The sequence below is a fragment of the Triturus cristatus genome, chromosome 8 (genome assembly GCF_964204655.1).
Source record: "Triturus cristatus chromosome 8, aTriCri1.1, whole genome shotgun sequence".
In the NCBI taxonomy this organism is placed as follows: domain Eukaryota; kingdom Metazoa; phylum Chordata; class Amphibia; order Caudata; family Salamandridae; genus Triturus; species Triturus cristatus.
Window position 1 is genome coordinate 737,656,707 of NC_140591.1, and position 18,505 is coordinate 737,675,211.

Consider the following 18,505-nt stretch of genomic DNA (forward strand, 5'->3'; position numbering starts at 1 on the left):
CATGAAATAATCTTCAGGGCTTGGACAATTCCATGGCAAAACGGCACCTATCAACATTGTAGCCAACACAATATAACAACTGTTTCTGCCCGGTTTCGAACCGGGGACCTTTCGCGTGTGAGGCGAACTTGATAACCACTACACTACAGAAACAGATACCTACAGTTGATTTTTCTGTAATGAAACTGCTCCGAACTGGCTATTCCATGGGCCTCTGGCTTTAGATTTCTTTCATGCAACCTGCCCGACATCCCTAGCTGAACGCTCGTACATGCCATGCAAGACCAGATGTTTGGTATTAGCTCAGACTGGGCAGGGCTGAAGCATGAGACTCTAGCAAAGAATTATCCACTACTGCAAAGAAAAAATTGATGTTGGTTTTGAAACGCAAACTTCAAAACAACTTGAAAAGAGTACCAAGAAAAGGGCTCGTCCGGGATTTGAACCCGGGACCTCTCGCACCCAAAGCGAGAATCATACCCCTAGACCAACGAGCCCTCAAAATCCTCTTACCTCTCAAAAGCTAATACCGGCTCTAAGCCCGCAATGAAGATCATGCTGGTATCTTTATGATGCTTGGTCTGTGAATACGCATGAAAGTCAGTCTCAACTTACCCTTTCTCAAACGATAGCACTATCATTTACAAGTGTCTCCTTTTATTCCGTCCCAGCTTTGGACACGTCTTACAGGAAGTCAGCCCTTATTTATATATTTCTTCAGTGGCTGAAGCTTAATGAGAAAGAGTAACAAGTTGTTCATAACAACATAAGAAACACATTGTGCATTTTCTCTTAAATACTCCTTCACTTTGTGCCAAAAGAAATACCAAGGTGAATACCTAGGCCACAGATTCAAGCTAAAGATCTTCCTGCTGAATGCAAGGCGCAATAAAAACTGCATATCGCTGGACTAAAGCATTCCTTGCATAGCCTCTAACATCATAACATAACTGAGCTGCTAGCAGCAAGCTAACCAATACCTTTCTGAAATGAGAATGACATGTGCTTATCTGCTCAATCAGTGCTCAATTGGCTCGATCAGGCGAGATTTAGAAAAGGTGGAAAGGGTCCAAGTGGATGCCCCTTCCTTTTTAGCGTGGGTCCTGCTGACTATCATAGGATTGCTTGTAAAAGTGGCCAGGGTCAGAGGAAAAGCTGCCAACACTTCTTAGCGTTCTCTATAGATGCAGCCATTTTCTGTGACTGTAATTTCGGCCTTTTCCCACAAGTCTCTATTCTGCCTATGCAAATTAACAAAAGCAGTGCTTATTCCTCACTTGCTCAAATGTCCTTCCTGTCCAGAAAGCTCTGATTAAGCATGCTTATTTTCTTTTTCTGGGATATTTTAAATTGTTTCGCTGTCCAGTCTGTGGCAGTAGAAAGCTGCTTATGATGCCCGGTTTTGATGAATCCCCAAGGTACAAGTACAGAGGAATATATCAGTCTCTAGGATATGGAACTTTTAGCTAACACATCACAATATGTGATGCTTGCCAAGAAAACACTACATTCTGGAGCGCTGATGATCAGAACATTCTGCTCCTGAAGGATAGAAAAGACAGCTTGATTGAAATAAAGTCTGTTTATATTGACGCTCTCTCTCTCCCTATATATACATACATGCATACACACACACACACAGGTATGTCATGCATTTCTTCAGATTTGTTTCAACCATTTACCATTTATTGGAGAATCCCTACTTTTCAAGTGACTGCAAATGAAGTCATCTCTGGCACTTTTTGTGCAAAGTAAGAGACACACATGACACCTTATTATAAAAGTCATCGGTTTCTTTGTTACTGTGTACTTTCAAAGCATGGGGCTTTCACACGTCAGGTAAACCTGATTACCACTACACAACAAAAGCAGATGCAGCTTTCTTATCTATGTCGTGATAGAACAGTTGTGAATTGAGTAGAAGAAGGGCCCTGATGTGATACTTATTACATGCAGCCTGTAAGATAGTCAAACATGCAGGCTAGGAAGGAAGATGCAAATATCAATGTATTAGAAAAACACCTAAAGGCGAGTGATATGCTTTCATTCATGCATGGCTAGGAAAAATCGCCATACTGTTGCAAACATTCTTACACCACCAACTGGAAATAAATGATTCTGACATTAAACGTAAAGGTGACAATGCATTTGTATCATCACCTTGAGAAGGATCATCTTGGAATTGAGCCGAGGGCCTCTGCACTCAAAGCCAGAAACACTCCACTAAAATAAGATTCCTGTTGGTGCCAACAATTCTCCATGTTAATGCTTGTTCTAGGTGAGCAGTGAACCGATTGCAGGGCTCTTTTGAAAGCAAGGTCTGAGAACCAACAGATACATCCACACGCCGATTACTTTAGTGTTTTGAGAGAATTCCCTTTCTTGGAACGAGATTGCATGAAATAATCTTCAGGGCTTGGACAATTCCATGGCAAAACGGCACCTATCAACATTGTAGCCAACACAATATAACAACTGTTTCTGCCCGGTTTCGAACCGGGGACCTTTCGCGTGTGAGGCGAACTTGATAACCACTACACTACAGAAACAGATACCTACAGTTGATTTTTCTGTAATGAAACTGCTCCGAACTGGCTATTCCATGGGCCTCTGGCTTTAGATTTCTTTCATGCAACCTGCCCGACATCCCTAGCTGAACGCTCGTACATGCCATGCAAGACCAGATGTTTGGTATTAGCTCAGACTGGGCAGGGCTGAAGCATGAGACTCTAGCAAAGAATTATCCACTACTGCAAAGAAAAAATTGATGTTGGTTTTGAAACGCAAACTTCAAAACAACTTGAAAAGAGTACCAAGAAAAGGGCTCGTCCGGGATTTGAACCCGGGACCTCTCGCACCCAAAGCGAGAATCATACCCCTAGACCAACGAGCCCTCAAAATCCTCTTACCTCTCAAAAGCTAATACCGGCTCTAAGCCCGCAATGAAGATCATGCTGGTATCTTTATGATGCTTGGTCTGTGAAAACGCATGAAAGTCAGTCTCAACTTACCCTTTCTCAAACGATAGCACTATCATTTACAAGTGTCTCCTTTTATTCCGTCCCAGCTTTGGACACGTCTTACAGGAAGTCAGCCCTTATTTATATATTTCTGCAGTGGCTGAAGCTTAATGAGAAAGAGTAACAAGTTGTTCATAACAACATAAGAAACACATTGTGCATTTTCTCTCAAATACTCCTTCACTTTGTGCCAAAAGAAATACCAAGGTGAATACCTAGGCCACAGATTCAAGCTAAAGATCTTCCTGCTGAATGCAAGGCGCAATAAAAACTGCATATCGCTGGACTAAAGCATTCCTTGCATAGCCTCTAACATCATAACATAACTGAGCTGCTAGCAGCAAGCTAACCAATACCTTTCTGAAATGAGAATGACATGTGCTTATCTGCTCAATCAGTGCTCAATCAGGCGAGATTTAGAAAAGGTGGAAAGGGTCCAAGTGGATGCCCCTTCCTTTTTAGGGTGGGTCCTGCTGACTATCATAGGATTGCTTGTAAAAGTGGTCAGGGTCAGAGGAAAAGCTGCCAACACTTCTTAGCGTTCTCTATAGATGCAGCCATTTTCTGTGACTGTAATTTCGGCCTTTTCCCAGAAGTCTCTATTCTGCCTATGCAAATTAACAAAAGCAGTGCTTATTCCTCACTTGCTCAAAGGTCCTTCCTGTCCAGAAAGCTCTGATTAAGCATGCTTATTTTCTTTTTCTGGGATATTTTAAATTGTTTCGCTGTCCAGTCTGTGGCAGTAGAAAGCTGCTTATGATGCCAGGTTTTGATGAATCCCCAAGGTACAAGTACAGAGGAATATATCAGTCTCTAGGATATGGAACTTTTAGCTAACACATCACAATATGTGATGCTTGCCAAGAAAACACTACATTCTGGAGCGCTGATGATCAGAACATTCTGCTCCTGAAGGATAGAAAAGACAGCTTGATTGAAATAAAGTCTGTTTATATTGACGCTCTCTCTCTCCCTATATATACATACATGCGTACACACACACACACAGGTATGTCATGCATTTCTTCAGATTTGTTTCAACCATTTACCATTTATTGGAGAATCCCTACTTTTCAAGTGACTGCAAATGAAGTCATCTCTGGCACTTTTTGTGCAAAGTAAGAGACGCACATGACACCTTTTTATAAAAGTCATCGGTTTCTTTGTTACTGTGTACTTTCAAAGCATGGGGCTTTCACACGTCAGGTAAACCTGATTACCACTACACAACAAAAGCAGATGCAGCTTTCTTATCTATGTCGTGATAGAACAGTTGTGAATTGAGTAGAAGAAGGGCCCTGATGTGATACTTATTACATGCAGCCTGTAAGATAGTCAAACATGCAGGCTAGGAAGGAAGATGCAAATATCAATGTATTAGAAAAACACCTAAAGGCGAGTGATATGCTTTCATTCATGCATGGCTAGGAAAAATCGCCATACTGTTGCAAACATTCTTACACCACCAACTGGAAATAAATGATTCTGACATTAAACGTAAAGGTGACAATGCATTTGTATCATCACCTTGAGAAGGATCATCTTGGAATTGAGCCGAGGGCCTCTGCACTCAAAGCCAGAAACACTCCACTAAAATAAGATTCCTGTTGGTGCCAACAATTCTCCATGTTAATGCTTGTTCTAGGTGAGCAGTGAACCGATTGCAGGGCTCTTTTGAAAGCAAGGTCTGAGAACCAACAGATACATCCACACGCCGATTACTTTAGTGTTTTGAGAGAATTCCCTTTCTTGGAACGAGATTGCATGAAATAATCTTCAGGGCTTGGACAATTCCATGGCAAAACGGCACCTATCAACATTGTAGCCAACACAATATAACAACTGTTTCTGCCCGGTTTCGAACCGGGGACCTTTCGCGTGTGAGGCGAACTTGATAACCACTACACTACAGAAACAGATACCTACAGTTGATTTTTCTGTAATGAAACTGCTCCGAACTGGCTATTCCATGGGCCTCTGGCTTTAGATTTCTTTCATGCAACCTGCCCGACATCCCTAGCTGAACGCTCGTACATGCCATGCAAGACCAGATGTTTGGTATTAGCTCAGACTGGGCAGGGCTGAAGCATGAGACTCTAGCAAAGAATTATCCACTACTGCAAAGAAAAAATTGATGTTGGTTTTGAAACGCAAACTTCAAAACAACTTGAAAAGAGTACCAAGAAAAGGGCTCGTCCGGGATTTGAACCCGGGACCTCTCGCACCCAAAGCGAGAATCATACCCCTAGACCAACGAGCCCTCAAAATCCTCTTACCTCTCAAAAGCTAATACCGGCTCTAAGCCCGCAATGAAGATCATGCTGGTATCTTTATGATGCTTGGTCTGTGAAAACGCATGAAAGTCAGTCTCAACTTACCCTTTCTCAAACGATAGCACTATCATTTACAAGTGTCTCCTTTTATTCCGTCCCAGCTTTGGACACGTCTTACAGGAAGTCAGCCCTTATTTATATATTTCTGCAGTGGCTGAAGCTTAATGAGAAAGAGTAACAAGTTGTTCATAACAACATAAGAAACACATTGTGCATTTTCTCTCAAATACTCCTTCACTTTGTGCCAAAAGAAATACCAAGGTGAATACCTAGGCCACAGATTCAAGCTAAAGATCTTCCTGCTGAATGCAAGGCGCAATAAAAACTGCATATCGCTGGACTAAAGCATTCCTTGCATAGCCTCTAACATCATAACATAACTGAGCTGCTAGCAGCAAGCTAACCAATACCTTTCTGAAATGAGAATGACATGTGCTTATCTGCTCAATCAGTGCTCAATCAGGCGAGATTTAGAAAAGGTGGAAAGGGTCCAAGTGGATGCCCCTTCCTTTTTAGGGTGGGTCCTGCTGACTATCATAGGATTGCTTGTAAAAGTGGTCAGGGTCAGAGGAAAAGCTGCCAACACTTCTTAGCGTTCTCTATAGATGCAGCCATTTTCTGTGACTGTAATTTCGGCCTTTTCCCAGAAGTCTCTATTCTGCCTATGCAAATTAACAAAAGCAGTGCTTATTCCTCACTTGCTCAAAGGTCCTTCCTGTCCAGAAAGCTCTGATTAAGCATACTTATTTTCTTTTTCTGGGATATTTTAAATTGTTTCGCTGTCCAGTCTGTGGCAGTAGAAAGCTGCTTATGATGCCAGGTTTTGATGAATCCCCAAGGTACAAGTACAGAGGAATATATCAGTCTCTAGGATATGGAACTTTTAGCTAACACATCACAATATGTGATGCTTGCCAAGAAAACACTACATTCTGGAGCGCTGATGATCAGAACATTCTGCTCCTGAAGGATAGAAAAGACAGCTTGATTGAAATAAAGTCTGTTTATATTGACGCTCTCTCTCTCCCTATATATACATACATGCGTACACACACACACACAGGTATGTCATGCATTTCTTCAGATTTGTTTCAACCATTTACCATTTATTGGAGAATCCCTACTTTTCAAGTGACTGCAAATGAAGTCATCTCTGGCACTTTTTGTGCAAAGTAAGAGACGCACATGACACCTTTTTATAAAAGTCATCGGTTTCTTTGTTACTGTGTACTTTCAAAGCATGGGGCTTTCACACGTCAGGTAAACCTGATTACCACTACACAACAAAAGCAGATGCAGCTTTCTTATCTATGTCGTGATAGAACAGTTGTGAATTGAGTAGAAGAAGGGCCCTGATGTGATACTTATTACATGCAGCCTGTAAGATAGTCAAACATGCAGGCTAGGAAGGAAGATGCAAATATCAATGTATTAGAAAAACACCTAAAGGCGAGTGATATGCTTTCATTCATGCATGGCTAGGAAAAATCGCCATACTGTTGCAAACATTCTTACACCACCAACTGGAAATAAATGATTCTGACATTAAACGTAAAGGTGACAATGCATTTGTATCATCACCTTGAGAAGGATCATCTTGGAATTGAGCCGAGGGCCTCTGCACTCAAAGCCAGAAACACTCCACTAAAATAAGATTCCTGTTGGTGCCAACAATTCTCCATGTTAATGCTTGTTCTAGGTGAGCAGTGAACCGATTGCAGGGCTCTTTTGAAAGCAAGGTCTGAGAACCAACAGATACATCCACACGCCGATTACTTTAGTGTTTTGAGAGAATTCCCTTTCTTGGAACGAGATTGCATGAAATAATCTTCAGGGCTTGGACAATTCCATGGCAAAACGGCACCTATCAACATTGTAGCCAACACAATATAACAACTGTTTCTGCCCGGTTTCGAACCGGGGACCTTTCGCGTGTGAGGCGAACGTGATAACCACTACACTACAGAAACAGATACCTACAGTTGATTTTTCTGTAATGAAACTGCTCCGAACTGGCTATTCCATGGGCCTCTGGCTTTAGATTTCTTTCATGCAACCTGCCCGACATCCCTAGCTGAACGCTCGTACATGCCATGCAAGACCAGATGTTTGGTATTAGCTCAGACTGGGCAGGGCTGAAGCATGAGACTCTAGCAAAGAATTATCCACTACTGCAAAGAAAAAATTGATGTTGGTTTTGAAACGCAAACTTCAAAACAACTTGAAAAGAGTACCAAGAAAAGGGCTCGTCCGGGATTTGAACCCGGGACCTCTCGCACCCAAAGCGAGAATCATACCCCTAGACCAACGAGCCCTCAAAATCCTCTTACCTCTCAAAAGCTAATACCGGCTCTAAGCCCGCAATGAAGATCATGCTGGTATCTTTATGATGCTTGGTCTGTGAATACGCATGAAAGTCAGTCTCAACTTACCCTTTCTCAAACGATAGCACTATCATTTACAAGTGTCTCCTTTTATTCCGTCCCAGCTTTGGACACGTCTTACAGGAAGTCAGCCCTTATTTATATATTTCTTCAGTGGCTGAAGCTTAATGAGAAAGAGTAACAAGTTGTTCATAACAACATAAGAAACACATTGTGCATTTTCTCTTAAATACTCCTTCACTTTGTGCCAAAAGAAATACCAAGGTGAATACCTAGGCCACAGATTCAAGCTAAAGATCTTCCTGCTGAATGCAAGGCGCAATAAAAACTGCATATCGCTGGACTAAAGCATTCCTTGCATAGCCTCTAACATCATAACATAACTGAGCTGCTAGCAGCAAGCTAACCAATACCTTTCTGAAATGAGAATGACATGTGCTTATCTGCTCAATCAGTGCTCAATTGGCTCGATCAGGCGAGATTTAGAAAAGGTGGAAAGGGTCCAAGTGGATGCCCCTTCCTTTTTAGCGTGGGTCCTGCTGACTATCATAGGATTGCTTGTAAAAGTGGCCAGGGTCAGAGGAAAAGCTGCCAACACTTCTTAGCGTTCTCTATAGATGCAGCCATTTTCTGTGACTGTAATTTCGGCCTTTTCCCACAAGTCTCTATTCTGCCTATGCAAATTAACAAAAGCAGTGCTTATTCCTCACTTGCTCAAATGTCCTTCCTGTCCAGAAAGCTCTGATTAAGCATGCTTATTTTCTTTTTCTGGGATATTTTAAATTGTTTCGCTGTCCAGTCTGTGGCAGTAGAAAGCTGCTTATGATGCCCGGTTTTGATGAATCCCCAAGGTACAAGTACAGAGGAATATATCAGTCTCTAGGATATGGAACTTTTAGCTAACACATCACAATATGTGATGCTTGCCAAGAAAACACTACATTCTGGAGCGCTGATGATCAGAACATTCTGCTCCTGAAGGATAGAAAAGACAGCTTGATTGAAATAAAGTCTGTTTATATTGACGCTCTCTCTCTCCCTATATATACATACATGCATACACACACACACACAGGTATGTCATGCATTTCTTCAGATTTGTTTCAACCATTTACCATTTATTGGAGAATCCCTACTTTTCAAGTGACTGCAAATGAAGTCATCTCTGGCACTTTTTGTGCAAAGTAAGAGACACACATGACACCTTATTATAAAAGTCATCGGTTTCTTTGTTACTGTGTACTTTCAAAGCATGGGGCTTTCACACGTCAGGTAAACCTGATTACCACTACACAACAAAAGCAGATGCAGCTTTCTTATCTATGTCGTGATAGAACAGTTGTGAATTGAGTAGAAGAAGGGCCCTGATGTGATACTTATTACATGCAGCCTGTAAGATAGTCAAACATGCAGGCTAGGAAGGAAGATGCAAATATCAATGTATTAGAAAAACACCTAAAGGCGAGTGATATGCTTTCATTCATGCATGGCTAGGAAAAATCGCCATACTGTTGCAAACATTCTTACACCACCAACTGGAAATAAATGATTCTGACATTAAACGTAAAGGTGACAATGCATTTGTATCATCACCTTGAGAAGGATCATCTTGGAATTGAGCCGAGGGCCTCTGCACTCAAAGCCAGAAACACTCCACTAAAATAAGATTCCTGTTGGTGCCAACAATTCTCCATGTTAATGCTTGTTCTAGGTGAGCAGTGAACCGATTGCAGGGCTCTTTTGAAAGCAAGGTCTGAGAACCAACAGATACATCCACACGCCGATTACTTTAGTGTTTTGAGAGAATTCCCTTTCTTGGAACGAGATTGCATGAAATAATCTTCAGGGCTTGGACAATTCCATGGCAAAACGGCACCTATCAACATTGTAGCCAACACAATATAACAACTGTTTCTGCCCGGTTTCGAACCGGGGACCTTTCGCGTGTGAGGCGAACTTGATAACCACTACACTACAGAAACAGATACCTACAGTTGATTTTTCTGTAATGAAACTGCTCCGAACTGGCTATTCCATGGGCCTCTGGCTTTAGATTTCTTTCATGCAACCTGCCCGACATCCCTAGCTGAACGCTCGTACATGCCATGCAAGACCAGATGTTTGGTATTAGCTCAGACTGGGCAGGGCTGAAGCATGAGACTCTAGCAAAGAATTATCCACTACTGCAAAGAAAAAATTGATGTTGGTTTTGAAACGCAAACTTCAAAACAACTTGAAAAGAGTACCAAGAAAAGGGCTCGTCCGGGATTTGAACCCGGGACCTCTCGCACCCAAAGCGAGAATCATACCCCTAGACCAACGAGCCCTCAAAATCCTCTTACCTCTCAAAAGCTAATACCGGCTCTAAGCCCGCAATGAAGATCATGCTGGTATCTTTATGATGCTTGGTCTGTGAAAACGCATGAAAGTCAGTCTCAACTTACCCTTTCTCAAACGATAGCACTATCATTTACAAGTGTCTCCTTTTATTCCGTCCCAGCTTTGGACACGTCTTACAGGAAGTCAGCCCTTATTTATATATTTCTGCAGTGGCTGAAGCTTAATGAGAAAGAGTAACAAGTTGTTCATAACAACATAAGAAACACATTGTGCATTTTCTCTCAAATACTCCTTCACTTTGTGCCAAAAGAAATACCAAGGTGAATACCTAGGCCACAGATTCAAGCTAAAGATCTTCCTGCTGAATGCAAGGCGCAATAAAAACTGCATATCGCTGGACTAAAGCATTCCTTGCATAGCCTCTAACATCATAACATAACTGAGCTGCTAGCAGCAAGCTAACCAATACCTTTCTGAAATGAGAATGACATGTGCTTATCTGCTCAATCAGTGCTCAATCAGGCGAGATTTAGAAAAGGTGGAAAGGGTCCAAGTGGATGCCCCTTCCTTTTTAGGGTGGGTCCTGCTGACTATCATAGGATTGCTTGTAAAAGTGGTCAGGGTCAGAGGAAAAGCTGCCAACACTTCTTAGCGTTCTCTATAGATGCAGCCATTTTCTGTGACTGTAATTTCGGCCTTTTCCCAGAAGTCTCTATTCTGCCTATGCAAATTAACAAAAGCAGTGCTTATTCCTCACTTGCTCAAAGGTCCTTCCTGTCCAGAAAGCTCTGATTAAGCATGCTTATTTTCTTTTTCTGGGATATTTTAAATTGTTTCGCTGTCCAGTCTGTGGCAGTAGAAAGCTGCTTATGATGCCAGGTTTTGATGAATCCCCAAGGTACAAGTACAGAGGAATATATCAGTCTCTAGGATATGGAACTTTTAGCTAACACATCACAATATGTGATGCTTGCCAAGAAAACACTACATTCTGGAGCGCTGATGATCAGAACATTCTGCTCCTGAAGGATAGAAAAGACAGCTTGATTGAAATAAAGTCTGTTTATATTGACGCTCTCTCTCTCCCTATATATACATACATGCGTACACACACACACACAGGTATGTCATGCATTTCTTCAGATTTGTTTCAACCATTTACCATTTATTGGAGAATCCCTACTTTTCAAGTGACTGCAAATGAAGTCATCTCTGGCACTTTTTGTGCAAAGTAAGAGACGCACATGACACCTTTTTATAAAAGTCATCGGTTTCTTTGTTACTGTGTACTTTCAAAGCATGGGGCTTTCACACGTCAGGTAAACCTGATTACCACTACACAACAAAAGCAGATGCAGCTTTCTTATCTATGTCGTGATAGAACAGTTGTGAATTGAGTAGAAGAAGGGCCCTGATGTGATACTTATTACATGCAGCCTGTAAGATAGTCAAACATGCAGGCTAGGAAGGAAGATGCAAATATCAATGTATTAGAAAAACACCTAAAGGCGAGTGATATGCTTTCATTCATGCATGGCTAGGAAAAATCGCCATACTGTTGCAAACATTCTTACACCCCCAACTGGAAATAAATGATTCTGACATTAAACGTAAAGGTGACAATGCATTTGTATCATCACCTTGAGAAGGATCATCTTGGAATTGAGCCGAGGGCCTCTGCACTCAAAGCCAGAAACACTCCACTAAAATAAGATTCCTGTTGGTGCCAACAATTCTCCATGTTAATGCTTGTTCTAGGTGAGCAGTGAACCGATTGCAGGGCTCTTTTGAAAGCAAGGTCTGAGAACCAACAGATACATCCACACGCCGATTACTTTAGTGTTTTGAGAGAATTCCCTTTCTTGGAACGAGATTGCATGAAATAATCTTCAGGGCTTGGACAATTCCATGGCAAAACGGCACCTATCAACATTGTAGCCAACACAATATAACAACTGTTTCTGCCCGGTTTCGAACCGGGGACCTTTCGCGTGTGAGGCGAACGTGATAACCACTACACTACAGAAACAGATACCTACAGTTGATTTTTCTGTAATGAAACTGCTCCGAACTGGCTATTCCATGGGCCTCTGGCTTTAGATTTCTTTCATGCAACCTGCCCGACATCCCTAGCTGAACGCTCGTACATGCCATGCAAGACCAGATGTTTGGTATTAGCTCAGACTGGGCAGGGCTGAAGCATGAGACTCTAGCAAAGAATTATCCACTACTGCAAAGAAAAAATTGATGTTGGTTTTGAAACGCAAACTTCAAAACAACTTGAAAAGAGTACCAAGAAAAGGGCTCGTCCGGGATTTGAACCCGGGACCTCTCGCACCCAAAGCGAGAATCATACCCCTAGACCAACGAGCCCTCAAAATCCTCTTACCTCTCAAAAGCTAATACCGGCTCTAAGCCCGCAATGAAGATCATGCTGGTATCTTTATGATGCTTGGTCTGTGAATACGCATGAAAGTCAGTCTCAACTTACCCTTTCTCAAACGATAGCACTATCATTTACAAGTGTCTCCTTTTATTCCGTCCCAGCTTTGGACACGTCTTACAGGAAGTCAGCCCTTATTTATATATTTCTGCAGTGGCTGAAGCTTAATGAGAAAGAGTAACAAGTTGTTCATAACAACATAAGAAACACATTGTGCATTTTCTCTCAAATACTCCTTCACTTTGTGCCAAAAGAAATACCAAGGTGAATACCTAGGCCACAGATTCAAGCTAAAGATCTTCCTGGTGAAGGCAAGGCGCAATAAAAACTGCATATCGCTGGACTAAAGCATTCCTTGCATAGCTTCTAACATCATAACATAACTGAGCTGCTAGCAGCAAGCTAACCAATACCTTTCTGAAATGAGAATGACATGTGCTTATCTGCTCAATCAGTGCTCAATCAGGCGAGATTTAGAAAAGGTGGAAAGGGTCCAAGTGGATGCCCCTTCCTTTTTAGGGTGGGTCCTGCTGACTATCATAGGATTGCTTGTAAAAGTGGTCAGGGTCAGAGGAAAAGCTGCCAACACTTCTTAGCGTTCTCTATAGATGCAGCCATTTTCTGTGACTGTAATTTCGGCCTTTTCCCAGAAGTCTCTATTCTGCCTATGCAAATTAACAAAAGCAGTGCTTATTCCTCACTTGCTCAAAGGTCCTTCCTGTCCAGAAAGCTCTGATTAAGCATGCTTATTTTCTTTTTCTGGGATATTTTAAATTGTTTCGCTGTCCAGTCTGTGGCAGTAGAAAGCTGCTTATGATGCCAGGTTTTGATGAATCCCCAAGGTACAAGTACAGAGGAATATATCAGTCTCTAGGATATGGAACTTTTAGCTAACACATCACAATATGTGATGCTTGCCAAGAAAACACTACATTCTGGAGCGCTGATGATCAGAACATTCTGCTCCTGAAGGATAGAAAAGACAGCTTGATTGAAATAAAGTCTGTTTATATTGACGCTCTCTCTCTCCCTATATATACATACATGCGTACACACACACACACAGGTATGTCATGCATTTCTTCAGATTTGTTTCAACCATTTACCATTTATTGGAGAATCCCTACTTTTCAAGTGACTGCAAATGAAGTCATCTCTGGCACTTTTTGTGCAAAGTAAGAGACGCACATGACACCTTTTTATAAAAGTCATCGGTTTCTTTGTTACTGTGTACTTTCAAAGCATGGGGCTTTCACACGTCAGGTAAACCTGATTACCACTACACAACAAAAGCAGATGCAGCTTTCTTATCTATGTCGTGATAGAACAGTTGTGAATTGAGTAGAAGAAGGGCCCTGATGTGATACTTATTACATGCAGCCTGTAAGATAGTCAAACATGCAGGCTAGGAAGGAAGATGCAAATATTAATGTATTAGAAAAACACCTAAAGGCGAGTGATATGCTTTCATTCATGCATGGCTAGGAAAAATCGCCATACTGTTGCAAACATTCTTACACCACCAACTGGAAATAAATGATTCTGACATTAAACGTAAAGGTGACAATGCATTTGTATCATCACCTTGAGAAGGATCATCTTGGAATTGAGCCGAGGGCCTCTGCACTCAAAGCCAGAAACACTCCACTAAAATAAGATTCCTGTTGGTGCCAACAATTCTCCATGTTAATGCTTGTTCTAGGTGAGCAGTGAACCGATTGCAGGGCTCTTTTGAAAGCAAGGTCTGAGAACCAACAGATACATCCACACGCCGATTACTTTAGTGTTTTGAGAGAATTCCCTTTCTTGGAACGAGATTGCATGAAATAATCTTCAGGGCTTGGACAATTCCATGGCAAAACTGCACCTATCAACATTGTAGCCAACACAATATAACAACTGTTTCTGCCCGGTTTCGAACCGGGGACCTTTCGCGTGTGAGGCGAACGTGATAACCACTAAACTACAGAAACAGATACCTACAGTTGATTTTTCTGTAATGAAACTGCTCCGAACTGGCTATTCCATGGGCCTCTGGCTTTAGATTTCTTTCATGCAACCTGCCCGACATCCCTAGCTGAACGCTCGTACATGCCATGCAAGACCAGATGTTTGGTATTAGCTCAGACTGGGCAGGGCTGAAGCATGAGACTCTAGCAAAGAATTATCCACTACTGCAAAGAAAAAATTGATGTTGGTTTTGAAACGCAAACTTCAAAACAACTTGAAAAGAGTACCAAGAAAAGGGCTCGTCCGGGATTTGAACCCGGGACCTCTCGCACCCAAAGCGAGAATCATACCCCTAGACCAACGAGCCCTCAAAATCCTCTTACCTCTCAAAAGCTAATACCGGCTCTAAGCCCGCAATGAAGATCATGCTGGTATCTTTATGATGCTTGGTCTGTGAATACGCATGAAAGTCAGTCTCAACTTACCCTTTCTCAAACGATAGCACTATCATTTACAAGTGTCTCCTTTTATTCCGTCCCAGCTTTGGACACGTCTTACAGGAAGTCAGCCCTTATTTATATATTTCTTCAGTGGCTGAAGCTTAATGAGAAAGAGTAACAAGTTGTTCATAACAACATAAGAAACACATTGTGCATTTTCTCTTAAATACTCCTTCACTTTGTGCCAAAAGAAATACCAAGGTGAATACCTAGGCCACAGATTCAAGCTAAAGATCTTCCTGCTGAATGCAAGGCGCAATAAAAACTGCATATCGCTGGACTAAAGCATTCCTTGCATAGCCTCTAACATCATAACATAACTGAGCTGCTAGCAGCAAGCTAACCAATACCTTTCTGAAATGAGAATGACATGTGCTTATCTGCTCAATCAGTGCTCAATCAGGCTCGATCAGGCGAGATTTAGAAAAGGTGGAAAGGGTCCAAGTGGATGCCCCTTCCTTTTTAGGGTGGGTCCTGCTGACTATCATAGGATTGCTTGTAAAAGTGGCCAGGGTCAGAGGAAAAGCTGCCAACACTTCTTAGCGTTCTCTATAGATGCAGCCATTTTCTGTGACTGTAATTTCGGCCTTTTCCCAGAAGTCTCTATTCTGCCTATGCAAATTAACAAAAGCAGTGCTTATTCCTCACTTGCTCAAATGTCCTTCCTGTCCAGAAAGCTCTGATTAAGCATGCTTATTTTCTTTTTCTGGGATATTTTAAATTGTTTCGCTGTCCAGTCTGTGGCAGTAGAAAGCTGCTTATGATGCCCGGTTTTGATGAATCCCCAAGGTACAAGTACAGAGGAATATATCAGTCTCTAGGATATGGAACTTTTAGCTAACACATCACAATATGTGATGCTTGCCAAGAAAACACTACATTCTGGAGCGCTGATGATCAGAACATTCTGCTCCTGAAGGATAGAAAAGACAGCTTGATTGAAATAAAGTCTGTTTATATTGACGCTCTCTCTCTCCCTATATATACATACATGCATACACACACACACACAGGTATGTCATGCATTTCTTCAGATTTGTTTCAACCATTTACCATTTATTGGAGAATCCCTACTTTTCAAGTGACTGCAAATGAAGTCATCTCTGGCACTTTTTGTGCAAAGTAAGAGACACACATGACACCTTATTATAAAAGTCATCGGTTTCTTTGTTACTGTGTACTTTCAAAGCATGGGGCTTTCACACGTCAGGTAAACCTGATTACCACTACACAACAAAAGCAGATGCAGCTTTCTTATCTATGTCGTGATAGAACAGTTGTGAATTGAGTAGAAGAAGGGCCCTGATGTGATACTTATTACATGCAGCCTGTAAGATAGTCAAACATGCAGGCTAGGAAGGAAGATGCAAATATCAATGTATTAGAAAAACACCTAAAGGCGAGTGATATGCTTTCATTCATGCATGGCTAGGAAAAATCGCCATACTGTTGCAAACATTCTTACACCACCAACTGGAAATAAATGATTCTGACATTAAACGTAAAGGTGACAATGCATTTGTATCATCACCTTGAGAAGGATCATCTTGGAATTGAGCCGAGGGCCTCTGCACTCAAAGCCAGAAACACTCCACTAAAATAAGATTCCTGTTGGTGCCAACAATTCTCCATGTTAATGCTTGTTCTAGGTGAGCAGTGAACCGATTGCAGGGCTCTTTTGAAAGCAAGGTCTGAGAACCAACAGATACATCCACACGCCGATTACTTTAGTGTTTTGAGAGAATTCCCTTTCTTGGAACGAGATTGCATGAAATAATCTTCAGGGCTTGGACAATTCCATGGCAAAACGGCACCTATCAACATTGTAGCCAACACAATATAACAACTGTTTCTGCCCGGTTTCGAACCGGGGACCTTTCGCGTGTGAGGCGAACTTGATAACCACTACACTACAGAAACAGATACCTACAGTTGATTTTTCTGTAATGAAACTGCTCCGAACTGGCTATTCCATGGGCCTCTGGCTTTAGATTTCTTTCATGCAACCTGCCCGACATCCCTAGCTGAACGCTCGTACATGCCATGCAAGACCAGATGTTTGGTATTAGCTCAGACTGGGCAGGGCTGAAGCATGAGACTCTAGCAAAGAATTATCCACTACTGCAAAGAAAAAATTGATGTTGGTTTTGAAACGCAAACTTCAAAACAACTTGAAAAGAGTACCAAGAAAAGGGCTCGTCCGGGATTTGAACCCGGGACCTCTCGCACACAAAGCGAGAATCATACCCCTAGACCAACGAGCCCTCAAAATCCTCTTACCTCTCAAAAGCTAATACCGGCTCTAAGCCCGCAATGAAGATCATGCTGGTATCTTTATGATGCTTGGTCTGTGAATACGCATGAAAGTCAGTCTCAACTTACCCTTTCTCAAACGATAGCACTATCATTTACAAGTGTCTCCTTTTATTCCGTCCCAGCTTTGGACACGTCTTACAGGAAGTCAGCCCTTATTTATATATTTCTGCAGTGGCTGAAGCTTAATGAGAAAGAGTAACAAGTTGTTCATAACAACATAAGAAACACATTGTGCATTTTCTCTCAAATACTCCTTCACTTTGTGCCAAAAGAAATACCAAGGTGAATACCTAGGCCACAGATTCAAGCTAAAGATCTTCCTGGTGAAGGCAAGGCGCAATAAAAACTGCATATCGCTGGACAAAAGCATTCCTTGCATAGCCTCTAACATCATAACATAACTGAGCTGCTAGCAGCAAGCTAACCAATACCTTTCTGAAATGAGAATGACATGTGCTTATCTGCTCAATCAGTGCTCAATCAGGCGAGATTTAGAAAAGGTGGAAAGGGTCCAAGTGGATGCCCCTTCCTTTTTAGGGTGGGTCCTGCTGACTATCATAGGATTGCTTGTAAAAGTGGTCAGGGTCAGAGGAAAAGCTGCCAACACTTCTTAGCGTTCTCTATAGATGCAGCCATTTTCTGTGACTGTAATTTCGGCCTTTTCCCAGAAGTCTCTATTCTGCCTATGCAAATTAACAAAAGCAGTGCTTATTCCTCACTTGCTCAAAGGTCCTTCCTGTCCAGAAAGCTCTGATTAAGCATGCTTATTTTCTTTTTCTGGGATATTTTAAATTGTTTCGCTGTCCAGTCTGTGGCAGTAGAAAGCTGCTTATGATGCCAGGTTTTGATGAATCCCCAAGGTACAAGTACAGAGGAATATATCAGTCTCTAGGATATGGAACTTTTAGCTAACACATCACAATATGTGATGCTTGCCAAGAAAACACTACATTCTGGAGCGCTGATGATCAGAACATTCTGCTCCTGAAGGATAGAAAAGACAGCTTGATTGAAATAAAGTCTGTTTATATTGACGCTCTCTCTCTCCCTATATATACATACATGCGTACACACACACACACAGGTATGTCATGCATTTCTTCAGATTTGTTTCAACCATTTACCATTTATTGGAGAATCCCTACTTTTCAAGTGACTGCAAATGAAGTCATCTCTGGCACTTTTTGTGCAAAGTAAGAGACGCACATGACACCTTTTT

General features: G+C 41.8%; 9 non-coding genes across 9 annotated transcripts; all 9 read right to left on the reverse strand.

Annotated features, from left to right (window-relative positions):
• Window positions 1–425: 425 nt before the first annotated feature.
• TRNAP-UGG (transfer RNA proline (anticodon UGG)) lies at window positions 426–497 on the reverse strand. Its single transcript has one exon. It is a non-coding gene; the product is annotated as a tRNA-Pro (tRNA).
• A 2,324-nt stretch (window positions 498–2,821) lies between these two features.
• TRNAP-UGG (transfer RNA proline (anticodon UGG)) lies at window positions 2,822–2,893 on the reverse strand. The gene has a single exon. It is a non-coding gene; the product is annotated as a tRNA-Pro (tRNA).
• A 2,315-nt stretch (window positions 2,894–5,208) lies between these two features.
• TRNAP-UGG (transfer RNA proline (anticodon UGG)) lies at window positions 5,209–5,280 on the reverse strand. The gene has a single exon. It is a non-coding gene; the product is annotated as a tRNA-Pro (tRNA).
• Window positions 5,281–7,250: 1,970 nt separating this feature from the next.
• Window positions 7,251–7,323, reverse strand: TRNAV-CAC (transfer RNA valine (anticodon CAC)). Its single transcript has one exon. It is a non-coding gene; the product is annotated as a tRNA-Val (tRNA).
• Window positions 7,324–7,595: 272 nt separating this feature from the next.
• TRNAP-UGG (transfer RNA proline (anticodon UGG)) lies at window positions 7,596–7,667 on the reverse strand. The gene has a single exon. It is a non-coding gene; the product is annotated as a tRNA-Pro (tRNA).
• Window positions 7,668–9,991: 2,324 nt separating this feature from the next.
• On the reverse strand, window positions 9,992–10,063 carry TRNAP-UGG (transfer RNA proline (anticodon UGG)). The gene has a single exon. It is a non-coding gene; the product is annotated as a tRNA-Pro (tRNA).
• Window positions 10,064–12,033: 1,970 nt separating this feature from the next.
• On the reverse strand, window positions 12,034–12,106 carry TRNAV-CAC (transfer RNA valine (anticodon CAC)). Its single transcript has one exon. It is a non-coding gene; the product is annotated as a tRNA-Val (tRNA).
• A 272-nt stretch (window positions 12,107–12,378) lies between these two features.
• TRNAP-UGG (transfer RNA proline (anticodon UGG)) lies at window positions 12,379–12,450 on the reverse strand. The gene has a single exon. It is a non-coding gene; the product is annotated as a tRNA-Pro (tRNA).
• A 2,315-nt stretch (window positions 12,451–14,765) lies between these two features.
• On the reverse strand, window positions 14,766–14,837 carry TRNAP-UGG (transfer RNA proline (anticodon UGG)). The gene has a single exon. It is a non-coding gene; the product is annotated as a tRNA-Pro (tRNA).
• Window positions 14,838–18,505: the final 3,668 nt, after the last annotated feature.